This window comes from Leptidea sinapis, chromosome 5, assembly GCF_905404315.1.
Source record: "Leptidea sinapis chromosome 5, ilLepSina1.1, whole genome shotgun sequence".
NCBI classification, from domain to species: Eukaryota; Metazoa; Arthropoda; class Insecta; order Lepidoptera; family Pieridae; genus Leptidea; species Leptidea sinapis.
Genome location: NC_066269.1, coordinates 10,946,418 through 10,965,692, shown reverse-complemented (window position 1 = coordinate 10,965,692; position 19,275 = coordinate 10,946,418). Strand labels below are relative to the sequence as shown.

The following is a 19,275-nucleotide window of genomic DNA, read 5'->3' as shown; positions in this document are numbered from 1 at the left end:
CGAAACACAGTAATGCTTACACATTACTGCTTCACGGTAGAAATCGGTGCCATTGTGGTACCCATAATCTATCCGGCATCCTGTGCAAACGAGCCTCCCACTTCTACCGTGAGGTAGAAATAGGCGAATAGATTTGAACATAAATTGGTTTTAGTTGAAAATTAGAGGAAACTTTGTGATTTTTTTTCTATCGATAAAATATTAAAATTTCATTTTTCACTCAGTCCGGTTTCTTTTACATGTAATGTTATATCTGTATTAAAAATAACCAAACAAATTATGGCTTGTACGTAATGATAGTTTTAATTTTATGTAATCAATAGTCATAGTATTGTAAATATAGGTACATAAAAGATTTGTTTTGTTTGAATATATGCCAATTGTGGCTTATTATAAAGTGTAAAAAACAAATCTAAGATCGACAATTTACTTTTATACGCTCTCTTAAGTTAAAAATAAAATAAAAAATAAAAATAAAAAAGCCTTTTATTCCCATACTAAATAGTATAACTAAAAGTAAAAATTAAAACAAACTTATAATTATTGTTAGTAAACTTAACTTAAGCCTTATATTGTAAGAATTAAAAAAAGAGAAAAAGTTTTACTCTTATAGTAATATTTTTATCTATTTCTTAATAATTAATATTTTAATTAGTACTATAGGCCCCTCTTTGGGTGAAGGCCTCCTCCATTTTTATCCACATTATACGGTCATTGCCCAATATGAGCCAGTCTTTTCCTGCCAGCGTATTCAGTGACATCAATCCACCTCTTACACGGTCTTCCAACTTTTCTAATGCCAACCGGACCTTTCCATTTAGTTGTCTGTATCGTCCATCTCTTGTCTGTGAGTCGTGATATATGACCGGCCCATTGCCATTTTAGTTTCAATGTGTGGCGTTTCAAGTTATAAAACAGCATAATATTTCGCATGGCTACAGCACAAGCAATGCATTCACAAAGAGGTTACGGTTTATCAGCAAGATAACAAATGAATTGCAGTAAACAAGACACAAACGCTTCAATTACAGCGTTATTCGAATGCATTTGGTACTTGATAGCGCTCTCAAAGTCAAACACAAAATTATTAATATTCGTCGTTATCGTACTCAAAGCTTATGTGTAATAAATACAATGGGTGAAATCCTTTGTTCTGTTGCAAGGCCGGATTTCAACATTGACAATTTGAAATGAATTTAATAAAACTTAGTTATACCAGTTTCAGGCTCCTTTGCTCAGGATGCCGGCTAGATTATGGGTACCACAACGGCGCCTATTTCTGCCGTGAAGCAAGTAATGTTTAAACATTACTGTGTTTCGGTCTGAAGGGCGCCGTAGCTAGTGAAATTACTGGACAAATGAGACTTAACATCTTATGTCTCAAGGTGACGAGCGCAATTGTCTCAGAGTTTTAAGGATTTTCAAGAATCCTGAGCGGCATTGCATTGTAATGGGCAGGGCCTATCAGTTACCATCAGCTGAACGTCCTGTTCGTCAGGTTTGATGTTGATAGAGAATAAATAATTTCATCAATACATTTGAACTGCTTTAACGAAAACCAAAATACATGTGATAAGTAATAGCGTGTATCAAATAGCTGTCATCAAGAAGAATGAACAAAATTAAAATTCTTACGATTTAATGTTTCAATGATAATAACTACAGTAACCAAACTCTCACATACGGCTGTCAAACGTGGACATAAAATACAAAAATAAAAACAAAACTAGCAACCTGCTAGAAAGCGATGGAAAGGAGTATGTTGAAAATTAGAAAAAAACAAAAGTTTGAAGTGACAGCATTAGGAAAAGGACAAAACTGATAGATGCTCTTGAGTATCCTGTAATACAAAAGTGCCGCTGGGCAGGTCATGTGGCGAGATTCATGGACAGTAGAAACAACAATTTGGGAAGGACCGTCTGGCAAAAGAAAAAGAGACCGCCCAAGAAACAGATGGGTAGATGATATAATAAAAATGACAGGAAAAGAATGGAGAGAAAGAGCACAGAAGACTTAGCTGGAGGAGGCATATACCCAGAGTGGGGTTCCAATAACTTAACTTTTATATTATACGCGTACTCTTAAGATAATGTTATGTATTCGAAGTTTGTTGGAATTAATAAAAGGCTTAGTATTACTATTATTATTATTAACCACAGTGACTTTATTTATTTATGGTGTCTATGGATGAAACAGCTACTGTACTCAATAACTTTTGTATTAATTTACATTTACTTTTTGACTTACTCGTGTAAGACATTGACTATTTGACGTTTGAGTGTGTTTGTTGCATCATTTTACATTTTACATATTATATTGTTATTTAAATGATTTGTAAATCGATGTAAATGTAAATCTTGACATAAAAGAATGGCAATGAGTTTCTTGCTACTTTTTCTCATTAGCTCAACCCTTTACGAAGTAGCGGTAGATTCAGCAATAATATTTTTTTTTTGAAATTCATAAGTGTCATTTCCGTGACCTACGTTAATAAACTGATTTTGATTTGATTTGACAGCTGTTGAAAGCAATCAAATTTGTTAAAAGTCGTCGTCGACCAGCATTTAAACGTGTTTGTGTTGATAAAATGAGTAGGTATTGAATCTGTTAACTCGTTATCTCGTAAATTTAGTTCAAATTGTTCTAATCGTATGCTACTTTATTAATGAAATCTGCTCTAAACGCTAAAAATATGCAGCAAGTGTTGTCCACAAAAGAAGTTGACGCACAACCATCTATCGTTGAAGAACTATACCTAAATATCTATACTATTCTATCCTTATAATATAAGCTTTACCCTGCGAGTCGGACCTCGTTATCTATCATCTATCTATCATCGATTTTATTTGAGTATTCACTTTTGGGTTTGAAAAGATTCATTACTATGGTAACGCACCAAAAAAAGTTAAAGTTCGAAATTATTACCAGCGGGTAAGCCAAAGCCGTCCAGAAAACTCACGGCGTGTTTTTTAAATGGCGTAAACTATAGAAGCTAATACAAGAATAATGATAACTAAAGATTGTCCCCCTTATTCATAATAGTCTGCTAATAAGATAGTAATGCTTTGAGACGCATTGCTAATTCTCACTCTATTTTCTTCTATTGACCTAAGTCAGAATGAGAAAAAACACTCCTAAGCGGATGTTTAAGGTTAGAAGACCATTATGAATGGATGTTTGTTTAACTAACATATCTTTTCTAATACTTTCAATTCAATTGCTGATATGCACACACGCGGATTCCTAAATAAATTCCTTTTTTTTAAATAAGGGACTAGACGAGCAAGACGTTTAGCTTTGATACGCCCTGCCCATTATAATACAGTGGTGCTCAGGATTCTTGAAAAACCCCAATAATTCTGAGCGGCACTACAATTGCACCCGTCACCTTGAGATATAAGATGTTAAGTCTCATTTGCCCTGTAATTTCACTAGCTACGGTGCCCTCCAGACCGAGACACAATAATGCTTACACATTACTGCTTCACGGCAGAAATAGGCGCCGTTGTGGTACCCATAATTTAACCGGCATCCTGTGCAAAAGAGCCTCCCACTTGTAAATGTGGTAATAGTTTCTATAACATAATTCTTAATCAGACCACAGTTGTCAGGCTATTTAAATTAAAAAAAATATGAAGCCCACTGAGTTTCTTGCGCCCCTTCTTTTCAGATCTGGAGGAATAAATTTCCGAATTACTCGGTACTTTTTGAATTTGATAAGTGATTTTATATCTAATTTTGAATAGAAGTTTTTGAATTTGAATTTGAAGTGGCACAATTTCAAAAAAATGACATTCTGATTTCTAAAATAGATTTAATATTACTTTTATGTGACAAACACATACACATGTGTGTGTGTACATTTTGTATTTAGTTGTGACATTTTAGATTTTAAAATGATTTGACAAATATTGTTCTTTCTCTTTTTTTAAAAGACTTGTATTTCCTATTATTATATATTGAGATTGTTTTGTTTTTATGTGTGCATTGTATTCAACTGTAATTGCAGAAATTTTGCTCATAATTGAAGGAATTGATATGTGTCTCCTGTGTTGGTAGACCAATAAATATATATATAAATAAATCCCTCTTATACGACACCATAAAACATAGCAAACAATAGCATTTCACATCATCAGCTGGAAGACGTCCACTGCTGGACAAAGGCCTCCGCCAAAGATTTCCACGACGATCGGTCCTGCACTGCCCTCATCCATCGTATTCCGGCGATCTAGACCAGATCGTCGGTCCATCTTGTGGCCTACCAACATTCCTACCTACCGACCACGTACCTTCCGGTACGTGGTCGCCATTTGAGGGCGTACTGCTACAACGGCCTCCAACGGCCATTTGTCCGTCAAACTATGTGCCCTGCTCACTGCTACTTCAGTTTCACAATCAGTTAAATAGCACTAAACTAGTCATAATTATTGTAACAACTTAAAACATTCTTGGTATTATTTTATTTTTATTTAAAACAAGCTGACCCGACAGACGTTGTTCTGTATATAATAAATAAAATAATGTTTTTATATGAATTTGTCAATAATATATCATAACATCAAAAATTACTGCGTAAAATATGCACCCTGCTGTCGTAATGAAATTGTTTCACAGCAGAACTGTCAAACCGTGCGTCAATAAATTCTCTCATAGAAATTATGTATGGACATATCAAAGGAAAAACAAATTTGTTGTTTTTATTTATTTTAGCAGCATTTTCCTATTTATTCATTCTTTTAAACCTTCTCTAGACTTCCACAAATAATTCAAGACCAAAATTTGCCAAATCGGTCCAGCCGTTCTCGAGTTTTAGCGAGACTAACGAACAGCAATTCATTTTTATATATATAGACTATCTGACCCCACAGACGTTGTTCTGTATATAAAACTAACTTTATTTTTTACCTCCTGAGAAAGTTAGAAGGATATAAATTCTAGTAAGTTTTCCATTTTAAACTTTTCTTTCAATTTGATTTCTGAATTACGGGGGACATCAAAGGAAAAGCAAAATTGTTGTTTTTATTTAATTCCGAGCATTTTCATATTTATTCATTCTTTTAAACCTTCTCTGGACTTCCACAAATAATTCAAGACCAAAATTAGCCAAATCGGTCTAGCCGTTCTCGAGTTTTAGCGAGACTAACGAACAGCAATTCATTTTTATATATAGATTTAGAACGAATTTTGTTAGCATATCGATAAGAAAGAAAGAAAGAAAAAATGTTTATTGACGTCATTATACATTCTGATAATAGTTCTTAAAGTTATGCTAATCTACTCAGCATAGTTGTGGTTTCGAAAGAATCCACAACGCTGGTCTTCCGTGGAAACCCAGAGAGCGCTACTAACGCACAGTCCTGTCACAAGAAGGTGTACAGACTATTAATTCTCTATGACTAAAATATTTTAGTAAGATTATTTATCACAGCTTTTTTTCTCATTTATCTATTCTGTATTCTAATGCTCCCAAAATACCTTCATTTATTTACAGTGTGTGTGGATTGATGCATCAACTGTATTCAATAACTCTTGTTTTTACGTATTAATTTACATGTATTACTTTTTTGCCTTTCTCATGTAATAAGGCGATGAGTATTTGACGTTTGAGTATTTTTGTTGCATCACTTTACATGTATTTTAACTGAAATTATTTGTAAAAAGATGAAGCTGTAATTGTTGATTTAAAAGAGTGGCAATGAGTTTCTTGCCACCTCTTCTCATTAAAACTCAACCCTTTCCGAAGTGGCGTTATAGAAATAGAAAAATAAATGAAAACTTTAAACTTTCATAAGTGTCATTTCCTTGACCTACATAAATAAAGTGATTTTGATTTGATTTGATTGGTTCTGTATCTAATGCATGTTTATCGAGAATTAATAATGTGTAGTAAGTATTTAAATGTTTTTTTTAAATTTTGTTACAGGATAATTCAACATCGTGGAACATTGTTATCGAGTTTTACACAGGTGAGTTTTTTAATTTACTTTTACTTATTTTATTATGATAACTTGGTACGTACATATTGTGAACCGGTGCTGGAAAGAATTTGTTATGAAATGTCCCCAAATGACCCGCCCCAGGCTTCATCATGCGTAGTTTGAATCGTCGACGATCACATTCTCTGCCACCAGCTTGACTCCGCAGCACTTACTTTCAGATGTCCTTATTTCATCCAACCATTTATTAACAACTTGTAATTTTTTGAAAGTGTTATCCCTAACGTTTGGTATTAATTAAATTAAATTTGTAACCAAAATTTATGAACAATACGGGACTCGAACCACTGAGCCATAAATTTTGTTTACGAATTTAATTCAACCATTTATTTTACTTTTGTAAGCTACACTAGGTACTACCAATAAGAGCTTATATCCTTTTTAACCGACTTCAAAAAGGAGGAGGTTCTCAATTCAATCGGTTTTTTGGATGCATGTACACCGATTACTCTGAGATTTATGATCCGATTTACGTAATTCTTCTTTGGTTCGATGACAGTTAGATGTTAGATGATAGACGCCATTTCGTCCCATAAAAATCTATCAATAGGTAGCACATATAAATAATAGTATTTTGTTAATATTAAAGGTATAGGTTTGCACGAGAGGCATTAAATTAAATTTTTTAGTTATTTGATACTTTTCAGTTTTTGTAGTCGGTTTTTTTAAATGTAGTTTTTTTTTATGTGTTAGCAATTCGATTTCCTAATCCTGTCTAAACTTTAACTAACTTAAACTTTTTTTAACTTAAAATTTATGAAGATTTTTTTTTATAACATTGATATGTCTGTTACTTACTTACTTTTGCTCCACATTTGTATAGTTATGAGCATTATTGAATGAATTTGTTGCTCAAAAATAATGTATTCGTTGTATATGTGGATTTGGTCCGACCTATAATTCATGGAAAGACTTATTTAAAAAGTTAAATATTTTGACATTGCCCAATATGTACATATATATGAAGCGTGTTTTGTAAAACAAAATAATCATTTATTTAAAAGGGCCATTGAATTGATTCCTCGTTCCACCAGATTAGCGTATAGACTGGTTTATGGCCACTGTCCCAGAACAACATTATTCCTAAATAGTATCTACGCAATGTATATAAAGTTATTTAATCATCTACCTCTAGAAATAAGAAACTTACCACAGAAACGATTTACTGGACACCTGTTTAAATGGTTAATTGACAAAAAAATCTATAGTGTTAGAGATTTTTTAAATTTTAAGTAAACGTTTTGCATTCTTATTTAAATTAGCCCAATAGAAGACACTAAAATAAATTTAAGATCTATAATGAATACTGTATTCGACGCTATCAATAAATTTCATTTCATTTCATTTAATTTCAATGAATTAATGATTTATTAATTGATACAACAAAATGCAGGTACACTAAGTCGAAATAATGTCTGATGCGCCTTATACATTTTACCAGTGTAACTGGTGTTTGAATATTACATTAAATTAAATTAAACAATAAAAAAGAAGTTATAAATATACTTTATACAAACACCTTAAATATAAATCATGGCATAGCTATGGGTATTATTGAATGAATGAATATTTATTTATTTATTGATTTATTTACTCAACAAAATGCAGGTAAATACTTACAATAGGTCGAAATAATGTCTTATGAGCATAATACATTTTACCAATTGAACTGGTGTTTGAAATTACATTCAATTAATTTTAACAAAAAAAAAAAGAAAGAATTAAAACGTCAAGATATACATAGACTTTATACAAACACAAAAGAAAAAATAAAACAATATAAAAAGGAAATACTTAATTTAGGTACACACGTGACATAGAAACCTTGTTTTCATATTTCATTTTCATTTTTCTACTAGCTGACCCAGCAAACGTCGTATTGCCATATAACATATTAAAAAAAACCAATCATTAAAATTTTGACGCAACCGATTCTCAGACCTACCAAATATATCGTACTACAATTATTGTATTTGATTGCCATCTTGCAACCCTATATCGGTCTGGTGGATGGAACAGAATAATATAAAAATCGTGATACAAAAATAGTTGTAGATCGTGGAAGGGATCGAAATTTTTAATTTGTATGTATTTTTCAATGCTGAATCATAATAAAATAAAAATAAAAAAAATACTAGACATGTTTAAATGTTTAAATGTTTTTATGCATGTTTATATGAATTTATGTATGTTTAAGTAAGTATATTGTATTAAATATATCATTGTCTTGCAACCCATAACACAGGCTATATATGCTTAACTTGGGGCAAGATAATTTGTGTAAAAAGTGTGTCAATATTATATATTATTATATCATATAATTATTATGGAATTTTATATGCGTGCTTACGTCAAAATAGTTGGTTGGACTACGACACTGAGGTGACAGACAGACGGAAGTAAGGTACAGAAAGTTAGAATCGATCCGACTATACTTATAGAGACCAGACGAGCGACTAATACGTCAATTGGTAGACTTATATATTAAAGTAATGGTATTATATGGTAGTATTACCTATAATTATCATAATACCATAGGCTTGTATTCATACAACACCTAGAATATTCTATAAAATTCATTACAATCAGAATTTAACTTGCGCCTTTGCAACATCTCTAAACCACTAGCTTTCTGTTGCTATGCTTAAATACATGTATATTTAACGCTGTTTATAAAATAAAATCTTAACTCGGAGTGTATAAAGACTGTTATTGATTAAACAGGCAGTACGTAAGCTTGTGTGAGTATACCACGTCTGTGTTAGCCCTGCGCGTTGCAAGATTGCAAGCCCTAGGTCAGTACACTTTAGTGCATTCAGGAGAATGCATCTTTCGTCGCGTTACATACGAAACATCAAAAATCAACCAATAATCTAACTGGAATACGTTCCAAGTGCTAAAAAATGTATATATAACATTATTTTTATGCAAAAAGTGCGGGAAATCGGTGATGGAAAAACGCTTTGTCAGTCGCCATTTTGGATCGACAACGTAAGTCGCTTTCCAATTTTAAAAATCCGGCCATTTTGAAATTTTGTTTTTTTTTTTCAACGGTCTCAGACAATGGTCTTACCAGATGTCTCTAAGTATGTCGTCGTAAGAATTCTAAGAACATTGAACAATAGGCTGTCTATCAGTGCAATAATGAAGCAAGTAAGTAATTTTGAAATATGTGCCGAATTCTCGGGTATTTTCTTCATTTCAGGTCATTGCGTCATAAAGAAGCATCGCCATTTTGAGTTGCGTCTATACCCGAATAAGAAAGATTTTCATAAGAGCAGATTAATCAACAATTTTCATCATTTTCAATACAAAAAATTTGTTTATAGTAGAGTTAAATCTGTTTTTATGAATACTTTATTTCCTATTCGAAATAAATTTAAATTGAAAAAATTACAACTTTTTAAAATCTTTTTTTATTGTATATTTAGCGTTGCTTTTCTTGCTTATTTCCGTTACGACGACTTAGCTATAACAACTAGACAATAATATTATGTCACATGCAAGAAGAGAGGCAACATCATTTACTATATATTTATTATATTGTGAGAATTTTTTATATTATTTCTTTATTAGACGTCTTAGTTAGAATTTATTGTTCTAAAAAATGTTTAAAATATGTCTCTATTGATCAATAATTATTGGGGTTTAGCCTAAAAGACAATTAAATTAAGTACGGATTGTTTTTTTATTTTATTCTCAGGTATGAGGCAGCCTTCTTTGAATGGGTGGTAGTTTTTGACGTTCAATAAGTGATTTTGAATCCTATTTTTAATAAAAATATTTGAATTTGAATTGAATAGGAAGACAAAGGAACCTGTCGAATTTTATATTTATTATTTTAACACGCAGTCTCGTATTCATTACATTACAATTATTAATATTACATTAAAATATAGAATTCCAAAGATATATAAATACGTGGTATCTGTCTCTGAAAACTGAAATTTAACGCTCATCCGTCGGGACTTTCTTCCACGTTAGTACAATGAAACTAGAGCAAAATTTCAACCGCAGTATTATTGGGTCGATATGGAATCTCTACCTTGAAAAAACAGTTAAGTGTATGTCGGACTCACTCACTAACGATTCCATAAGTGCCATCGTACAAGATATTATAAAAGGAACATTCGTCTTTGTTTGCACAACGGCCATTTTGGATTCCACAATCTTTTTTTAAATAGCTGCAAGAGTTATCACTTCACGTCACGGAGTCTAAGGCTGAAATGGCTGTGCGTACATAGATTTTGCTTATACTTTACTTACGTAAAACTATTTAAGCTTTGCATAATCTTTGGTTATCTTTTTATAATCATTTGACAGCTAAAATTATACTAAGCTTAAGCTAAGACAGTCCAGTGTAAAAGTTTAGTTCACTTTTTAACACACTCAGAAAAGTTTTACGTAAGTAAAGTCTGAGCAAAGTCTGAGTACGCTCTATAGTTCTCAGTCTAAGTCTCTATTATCTGTGATGTGAAGTTGAAGCTAACACTCTTGCAGCTGTATAAAAAAAAATTGTGCAATCCAAAATGGCCGTGTGTGCTAACAAAAACGTTCTTCAAAACGATCTTTTATAATATCGTGTACGATGGCACCCTCGGGGTACCTACTTACTGTACCTTACCAAGCATTTATTTTAATATTGCAAACACTTCAATTTTATTTAAACATATGCATTAGGTTTAGGTCAATACTTTTAGGTACCTACTCGAAAATCGCCAAATTTTTGCGAGGCGAGCGATCGAGTTGATAGAGTAATGTAAGAATCGTGTGTATTACAACAGTTATAAAATAATTACAATAAAAAAAATAAAAATAGCCTTTATTTTTCTATAACAACGATATTTTACATCTGACTCTAGTTTGAACTATATACATATATGATTTTTAATTAATTTAATAGGTTATTATACTAGATAACAGTAATTTTATTAATATTTAAAAGTTGTAGTCGCTTCTGTAGGGTAGGCCTCTCCTTAATCCTACCAAACATCTCTTTCTCCTGCTGTCCGCATCCAATGGGATCCACATCTATTGTTGAAGATGTCTCTCCATCTCTTTTGTGGTCTCCCTTTTTTCCTTTTTTTTATTAAAACAGTTAGTTATTTTTAATTGATATCCCATTCTTCTGGGAATAACTATACTAATATAATTTGTACTAAGATTTATGGACGATGTAGGATTCAAACCAGCGCCTTTAGGGCTACGTCCCAGCGCTCGTATCAGCCAGGACGGTTGGCTTCGCTGGTAAGATTTTATAAAATTGTGCAAGAACGAAATGAAATAACGAAATAATCAAGAAATCACCGTTCGCACAACGCTAGCGTTCGTTTGTAACGCTCCTGTCACGCATTCACCAGCTGACTCCCCAAGTCAAGAAATCACCGTTCGCGTTACGCTAGTGTTCTTTTGTAACGCTCCTGTCACGCATTCACCAGCTGACTCCCCAAGTCAAGAAATCACCGTTGGCGTAACGCTAGCGTTCTTTTGTAACGCTCTTGTCACGCATTCACCAACTGACTCCCCAAGTCAAGAAATCACCGTTCGCGTAACGCTAGCGTTCGTTTGTAACACTCTTGTTATGCATTCACCAGCTTACTCCCCAATTCAAGAAATCACCGTTCGCGTAACGCTAGCGTTCTTTTGTAACGCTCTTGTCATGCATTCACCAGCTTACTGGCCAAGTCAATGGTGCGTAATGAAATTTTACTTCAATAAGTACTTAGGCTTACTTACTTAGGGCAGGGCACATAGTTAGACGGACAGATGGCCGTTGGGGCAGTAAAGTCCACGAACCGGAAGACGCAGTGTTTTGTAAGCCTCCCACAAGATGTATCGACGATCTGGTCAAGATCGCCGGAATACGTTGGATGAGGGCAGCGCAGGACCGATCCTCATGGAAATTATTGGGGGAGGCCTTTGTCCATTAGTAGACGTCTTCCGGCTGATGATGATGAAATACTTATTTATAATTGTTTCAAGTGCTGGACGCTCAGTAATCACCTCCCAAGTCAAAAAGTGGAACACTATCTGGGGAATAATTAACTATTAAAGTCACAATAACGCGACGTCTGCGACTGATATAAATGTAATCTAAGTTCACTAACACAACGTTAGGAATTTTCCTTCATCAACACCCTATTTCCAGCTCAATCGATAGATTCATGGAATCGTTACGTTAATACTGAGAATTAAATGTGTTTTGATTGCATAAAACTAGCTGATGGAGTGTTTAGTTTTATGTTTTATTTAATTCAGATTTACTCACGAATCATCGGTGTTGGTAATGACTAGATTCGGACCATTCAAAGGTCTTTCATCAGGATGAGTGTAGTGAATACACACACACAAACACACACGCACAATATTTTTTTTCTTTTCAATTAATTTAAAATACTAATTTTTATCTATTACGTAACACACCAGTGAATTTGAAAAGCACTGAAATGTAACATCCTAATTAGGAGAACATAAGAATATGGTCTGATGACTGGTCAAAATCCTTTTTTATACCACGGCACAAAAAAGGGTCCACCAAGAAATGCAACAACTACCGACTCATATCCTCGATATCTCATGCAAGTAAGGTGATGCTCCAGATATTATCACAAGGCTATTGGCCTACCTCTCAAGGCAGATTGTACCCGAGCAAGCCGGATTTGTTAAAGGAAAAGCTCGCGAACAAATTCTTATACTGCGTCTTATTTTTGAGAAGGCCAGAGAATTCAATACAACTCTTTACATCTGCTTTGTGGACTTTCGCAAAGCATTTGACGTCATGAAAAGTATCTTCTAGAGGTGTGTCCATATGAATGGACACACCTCTAGAAGATACTTGCGGAAATGGGTGTACCACCCCATTTAATAGTTCTGTTGAGGAGGTTTTATGAGGACGGTACTGCAGCGGTACGAGTGGATGGTACCCTTTCAACTGAATTCAAGACTGAGGCCGGTGTACGACAAGGATGCATATTATCGCCATTACTCTTTAACATCTACACAGAGTATATTATGCGCATTGTCTTGGAAGATTGGAACAAAGGAATATCTGTTGGGTGACGCGTGATAAATAACCTCAGATAAGCTGATGATACCTACTACCCTGGATTACCAAGAAGACTAAAGTCAGATTGATGAAATGCCTTGTGTTCCAATCTTACTGTATGGAGCCGACTTACTAACTTAACAGTAACTTGGTCTCTGAGACTGCAGGATCGCCGTAAAATCGATGCATTAGAGATGTGGTGCTGGAGACACCTCCTAAACATCCCGTGGACGGCATTTCGCACCAATGTATCCATCCTCAAAGAGCTTCGCATTAAAGACAGACTAACGTCAATTGTGCAACTAAGAATACTGAAGTTCTTTGGTCACGTCTCTAGAAATGAGAACTTTATGGAGGGACTGGTAGTTCAGGGCCAGGTGGAAACCAGGTGGTCACCAACCCGCTGGATAGACGCCATCACAAAGGCTACTGAGTCCACCATGGTCCAGTGTACTCGCAACGCCTCTAACCGTCAGAAATGGAAGCACATCGCCAGGAGAGCTACCCTCAGAAAGGAAATCGACCCACCGAATACCCCACCGTGTACCTCGTCAGCGCAACCACGACCACTCTGACAAGAGAGTCCGACTAAGAAGAAGAAGGTCCTAATCTAGCTTAGGCTTCATACTCTCGCAAATACCTGTGTACATAGTCTCATTATAATGTACCATTATGTTATTGTATTCGGAAAAATATCTATTATATAATCAGTATTATTGAAGCATTAAAAAACAATCAAGTGCGACATTTGCTTACTTACATGCATATAATAGAATTATTTTATTTCGCACGGTGGCCATATTGAATTCGCCATGTTGGTTTTATACTTAGTACAGCGGTATCATACACACTGTCAAATTTTCAGCTGTCTAACTAGAGTCCGTCTCATGAAAGAAGTCCCGCGACATTAAATGGAACTAATTATGTTTTGTTTTTTTTATATGTATCAGTTTATTAAAACACAGAAATGTGAAATTTATCACCCAATCAAATATTTGGGGTTCCAAAATCTGTAAATACCAGAAGAGTATATAATCTCAAATCATCATATTTTCATAAAAAACAAAATCACGAAGCTAGGCAAAATTAAATTTATTTGCATGTAAGCGTCAAGTCTGTTTACCCCCAGTTATACAAAAAAATGGAGAGGAAGTCAAGCCATGCCTCACTTACGCCTGCCAGACATGGACTCTGACCGATAGATACCTTAGAAAAAATAGAGTTTGTCAGAGAGGAGTTGAGAGAAGTTGTATGGGGCTAAGACTAAGAGACAAATTTAGTAACATTACAATAAGAGAGGAAACCAAAGCCAGAAGACATAGCCTTATCTGTTCTACTTTTAAAATGAAATGGGCTGGACATAAAGAAAGAACAAAAGATGAAAGTAGTAGGTTCAAAGTAGTAATGATCTGGAACCCTATAAATAAAAATCGGGGCAGGCCAAATAAGAGAAAGAGCGATGACATGGTAGAAACAGCAGGAAAGTTGTGTCCAATAATTGCAAGGGATAGGAACGAGTGAGATTAATGGAGGAGGCATTTACGAAAATAATGCAAAACAATACTAACAAAATACATTTATTTAGAACAGTGAAACATTCACACATACTAATAAATAAAATTTAAAAGTGAATACCTAAATGTATACATAGATGTAAGGAAATAAAGTTTTAAATAAAAATAAACAAATAACTTCTCTGGAAGAATTATTAAGGCTTCTTAAAATACGGTTTTTGCTAGACCATACAAGCACTCAACACAAAACAAGGCAAATAAAAACTTTCAAAAAAAAAAGGTTAATAATGGGCGTGATAATTTTAATGTTCATTAGATAATGTACCACAAGGAAAAGCATACCTTCCACTGACATATACCTAATAATACCACAAAATGCATACACTTTAGCTTTTAGGGTAGGGATTCCCAAAGTGGTCAATATCTTGCCCTAGGTCTGGGTTTCCCAGGGATCGATTGAGACGAAAACTGATATTGGGGGTCGAACTTATCAAAAAATAACCTCTATTTATTGACACAGGGTCTTATTTGAAATTTGCAATAAGAATCTAATATTTAGTCGAAAATATAGAAAAAAAATATTTTGAAACGTATAAGTATGCACAAATACAAAAATTTTTTAAAATAAACTTATGCTAGAGATAAACAAGCCAAAAACAAAAAGACTAACATTTCTACTAAATACTATTCAAAAAATGGTCCCAACTCAGCATGTTTGCTGGTTTGAAAACCAACGCTGGTCTTCCGTTGGGCCATTTGGTGACGTCATGATTTAATTTCTTTAGTGTATCGATTTGATTTATATAACAAAATGGACAATGAATTATAAATTTTAATTAAATTATGTATTTTGATTTATTTATTTATTTCATAAAATCAACAGCAGATAACATCACTTATTTGCTAAAGTATTGTATAACAAAACATGTATAAAGTATTAAATAACAAACATTCCTAAAGATAAGCTGAAACAAGAAAAAAAGTGAGTAGGTTTAACATTCAGTTTACTTCCGTGTAAAGGGGTATGTGTGGGTATGATGTGTATATCTTATGTGGGGCATTTGGGTAATTCAAATTCAAAAACACTTTATTCATGTAGGTCACGGAAATGACACTTATGAATGTCAAAAAATAATTAAAATGTTTGTTTCTTATTGAATTTACCGCTACTGCGTAAATGGTTGAGCTAATGCGAAGAAGTAGCAAGAAACTCATTGCGACTCTTTTAAGTCTAGATTTACATTTGAATTGTTTTACAAATCATTTCAATTACAATATAATATGCAAAGTGACGCAACAAAAATACTCAAATGTCAAAAACTGAAAGGCTTAGGTACATGAGTAAGTCAAAAAAAGAAAAAAAAGTAAATTAATAATTATAAACACAAGAGTTATTTAGTATAGTAGATGCATCAATCCACACATACCGTAAATAAATAGAGGCATTATTTGAGCATTTCATAAAATAAATACATAATAACTTTAAAGGAAATAATAATAATAAAAAACACATCAAGCAGACCTCCATAACAACATCATCCTATAATCATCCATAACAACATAGGTAACGAGATCATCCAGCCACCACGAGTAGCACCCGTTCACGAGCATGACGCATGGATCAGCCATCGCCTCCCTCGACCATATTTTAGGGAAGGGAACGACCCGCCCCACGACGCCACATGTTATTACCCAGTAGGTATTATGATGGGAGTTTTATAGACTGAAATGTAATCACAACATTAGTTATTTTGACTGTCGTAATCGTTATATAAATGGTGTAGTTTAAAAAAAAATCGTTCAACTCCTATTGGATAATTCCTAAATGGTTTATGTTAATTTTTTTTTGGTTTAAGCAATCCCTAACAAAAGTTTGCTGCAAAATCTTCCATGAATACACATCAAATACTTATAGTCATGGATAATTTATACGTCTAGATACAGCTGTGGCAGCCATTAAATTTTCGAAAAAATAGCGGCGAATGTTGACCTCTATTTTAAGCAACACACGCACACTAAAACAAAGTGGGATATATATCGTGTGTGTACGACTAGTAGTTGAAGCAGTACTAGTAGCTTGCACACTAGAGTAATAAGGCTGGCCTGTTTTCCTGCGTTGCCTATCTATCTATAAATCATCTAAGTCTACAGTTTTTTAAAATATGTATTTGGTACGGTATATACAAATAATATAAGTTTACTTGAATAAAGATACCTATACCATTTGCCCTTTGTCAAACAAAAGACGAGAACTTCTAATTAATGTTGATATTATTTTATTTAAACAAAACAAACCATATAACTATATTTATTATACTATAAGCTGACCCCGAAAACGTTGTACCTACTGCCATACAAATTAATAAAAAAAAAATTTTTGGCTATAAAAGATAAATGTTGGCCGTAGAAAATTTCATACAAATCGCTTCGGCCGTTTCGGAGACGTTTGGTTTTACAAACAGGGCAGGGCAGAGTTGGTACCAAGAGTAGGTACCTACTGGCAGCATTTCCTAACCCCCTCATTCATGATAGTCTGCAAACTTATAGAATTGCTAATTCTCACTCTGTCTTCTTCTATTGACCTAAGTCAGCATGAGAAATAACACTCTTTAGCAGCTGTTTTAAGTTAGCGGACCGTTGTGAATAAGGGGGGTTAATATTTAATTAATTAATAATACTGAACATATTATAATTATTATAAACAAAGAATGCGAGTGCCGACACACTCTTGACCGCTGAATATCATCCCAGCCGCAATAAATAACAATTATTGAAGTCAACAGACAAGCTATCACAGGTTCATTGCTCGACTCAATGAAGGATGCAGATAAAACGTTAGGACATTGATCGATTTATTGGCTAAGGGTGAGTCGGTACGATGTCCTTTTGTTTGTGTGATTTATTATATTTATGTTTTGATAACAATGCTTTGTCTTGCAATATACTTAAATAGTTTATTTAAATGATAGATGTATAAGTACTACACATATGTACCTACCTATCTATATTCTATAGTAATTTTATGGCATCTAAAAATGTACCTACCCATTTTTTTGGTGGTGGAGGACAAACGAGCGTGCGGGTCGCCTGTGCTTACATTTCTACTTATATTTAAAATAATCAATTATCAAATTAGAAGTTTAATAAGCTAAAGTTGTAAAAAAGATAAGTATTTTTTTACTTTCTGGCCACTGTAGGAATCTTTCAATCATTGCTTTCTCCTCAATAATTTTTATTATAGAAAACGAAAAACCAGACATGTATTAATTATTAACGTACCATAAATATAATATGTCTATGCCTGTATATTTATAAATACATTGTATAGGCGCCTCATATATTTCTTGTTCTATTAGAAAAAAAAAATGTCTAAAGTTGCGTAAAAAATCACATAGCTATCCCAGGTCCTTAGATAAAGAATGTCTACCTGTATATAATATGCTATCCAATACACAACAAAAAATTGATCCCAAACATAATTTATAACTGTCATTAAAACCCAAAAGCGGCCAATGAACTTCGAGAATAGGATAGACGCAAAAAACTACTCTATTTATATCCAAAAAGGTCGTTTATAAAAAATAGCCGGCCGAATAGCTTTACCATAGTCTCGGCCGGAGTGCATCCGAAAAAAATAACCAATCGAAAGTATAGACCAATAGAAAAGTTCTAATAGTTTGAACGTAGAATGCAAGATGCGTCGTTTGTAGTGGCCAATGGGATGCGCGAGCGCTCCCGCCCTTTGAAACGTCACTTTGACAACGCGCTTCACACGGCCCTTGGCGCAATCCTCGCTAGAAGCTATGAGCGGGGCGGACACAAATCTCATTTGCATTTTATAGAAAAGTTTAGTTTTATTAGATACATGCTATGTGTTATACATAACATCTATATTTTTAGTTAAGGTTTTATTTTTGAGGAACTAGCTCAGATGTACTTAATATTGACATACCGATAGGTAAGTAAGTTTTTTTTAATAAAGAGTACATAATTTATTTATTATTCATTAGTATGGCGGGCAAACGAGCAAGTTGCTCACCTTTTGATAAGAACAAAAAAGAAAAGCCACTCATGCAGATCCGCAATACCAGAAGTACAGAGAGACTTTGCCGGCTAGGTGCGAGCTCTAAGTCTCTTGCGAAAAGTCTCATGTAAAACGCGCCATTGCAAAATGCCAGCCATCAATGTATTGCTAATAAAATTACGCATTATCACGTGATGTTCATTTGACTAAACCAAATACTCCCTGTTAAAGTAGTTAAGTTTGTGAAAGACGCTTTCTTATGGTTATTTCACCTGGACACTACTGTGGCGTAACTAGTCGCCGCTACCAACAAAATGTATACACCTCTATAGAGACCAGCTCGGACGCGTCGTGACTCTGGTGTGTGTGTGGTGTCTTGTTTGGTGCGGACACCACGGTCCCCGTCATACCCCGGTGAAATATAGCCGTAATGGTACCTATGTCGTATCGTAGGTACTGGAAACATCACGCAAGGAAGCTCATTCCATAGCTTGGTACTAACAGGCAGAAAAGTTCTTGAAAGCCGCTCTGTAGAGGGACGTCACACATCCACATGGTGGCAATCATAATTAAATTAGAGGCATTTGATGCGATGGTGAACTAAGGTGACATGCATCAAGTCAAACAGTTCTTCAGATTATTCTCCGTGATAAATGCATAAGAAGACATATTATTTGATTTAGAAAGTAAAGA

General features: G+C 34.0%; 1 long non-coding RNA gene across 1 annotated transcript in view; it reads left to right on the top strand.

Annotated features, from left to right (window-relative positions):
• The window catches only part of LOC126964463 (uncharacterized), a 147,891-nt gene that overhangs the window by 51,351 nt on the left and 77,265 nt on the right, over nt 1-19,275 (top strand). The window contains exon 3 of the long non-coding RNA XR_007729382.1: nt 5,927-5,969. This is a non-coding gene — a long non-coding RNA (uncharacterized LOC126964463). The remainder of the gene's footprint in view (nt 1-5,926; nt 5,970-19,275) is intronic.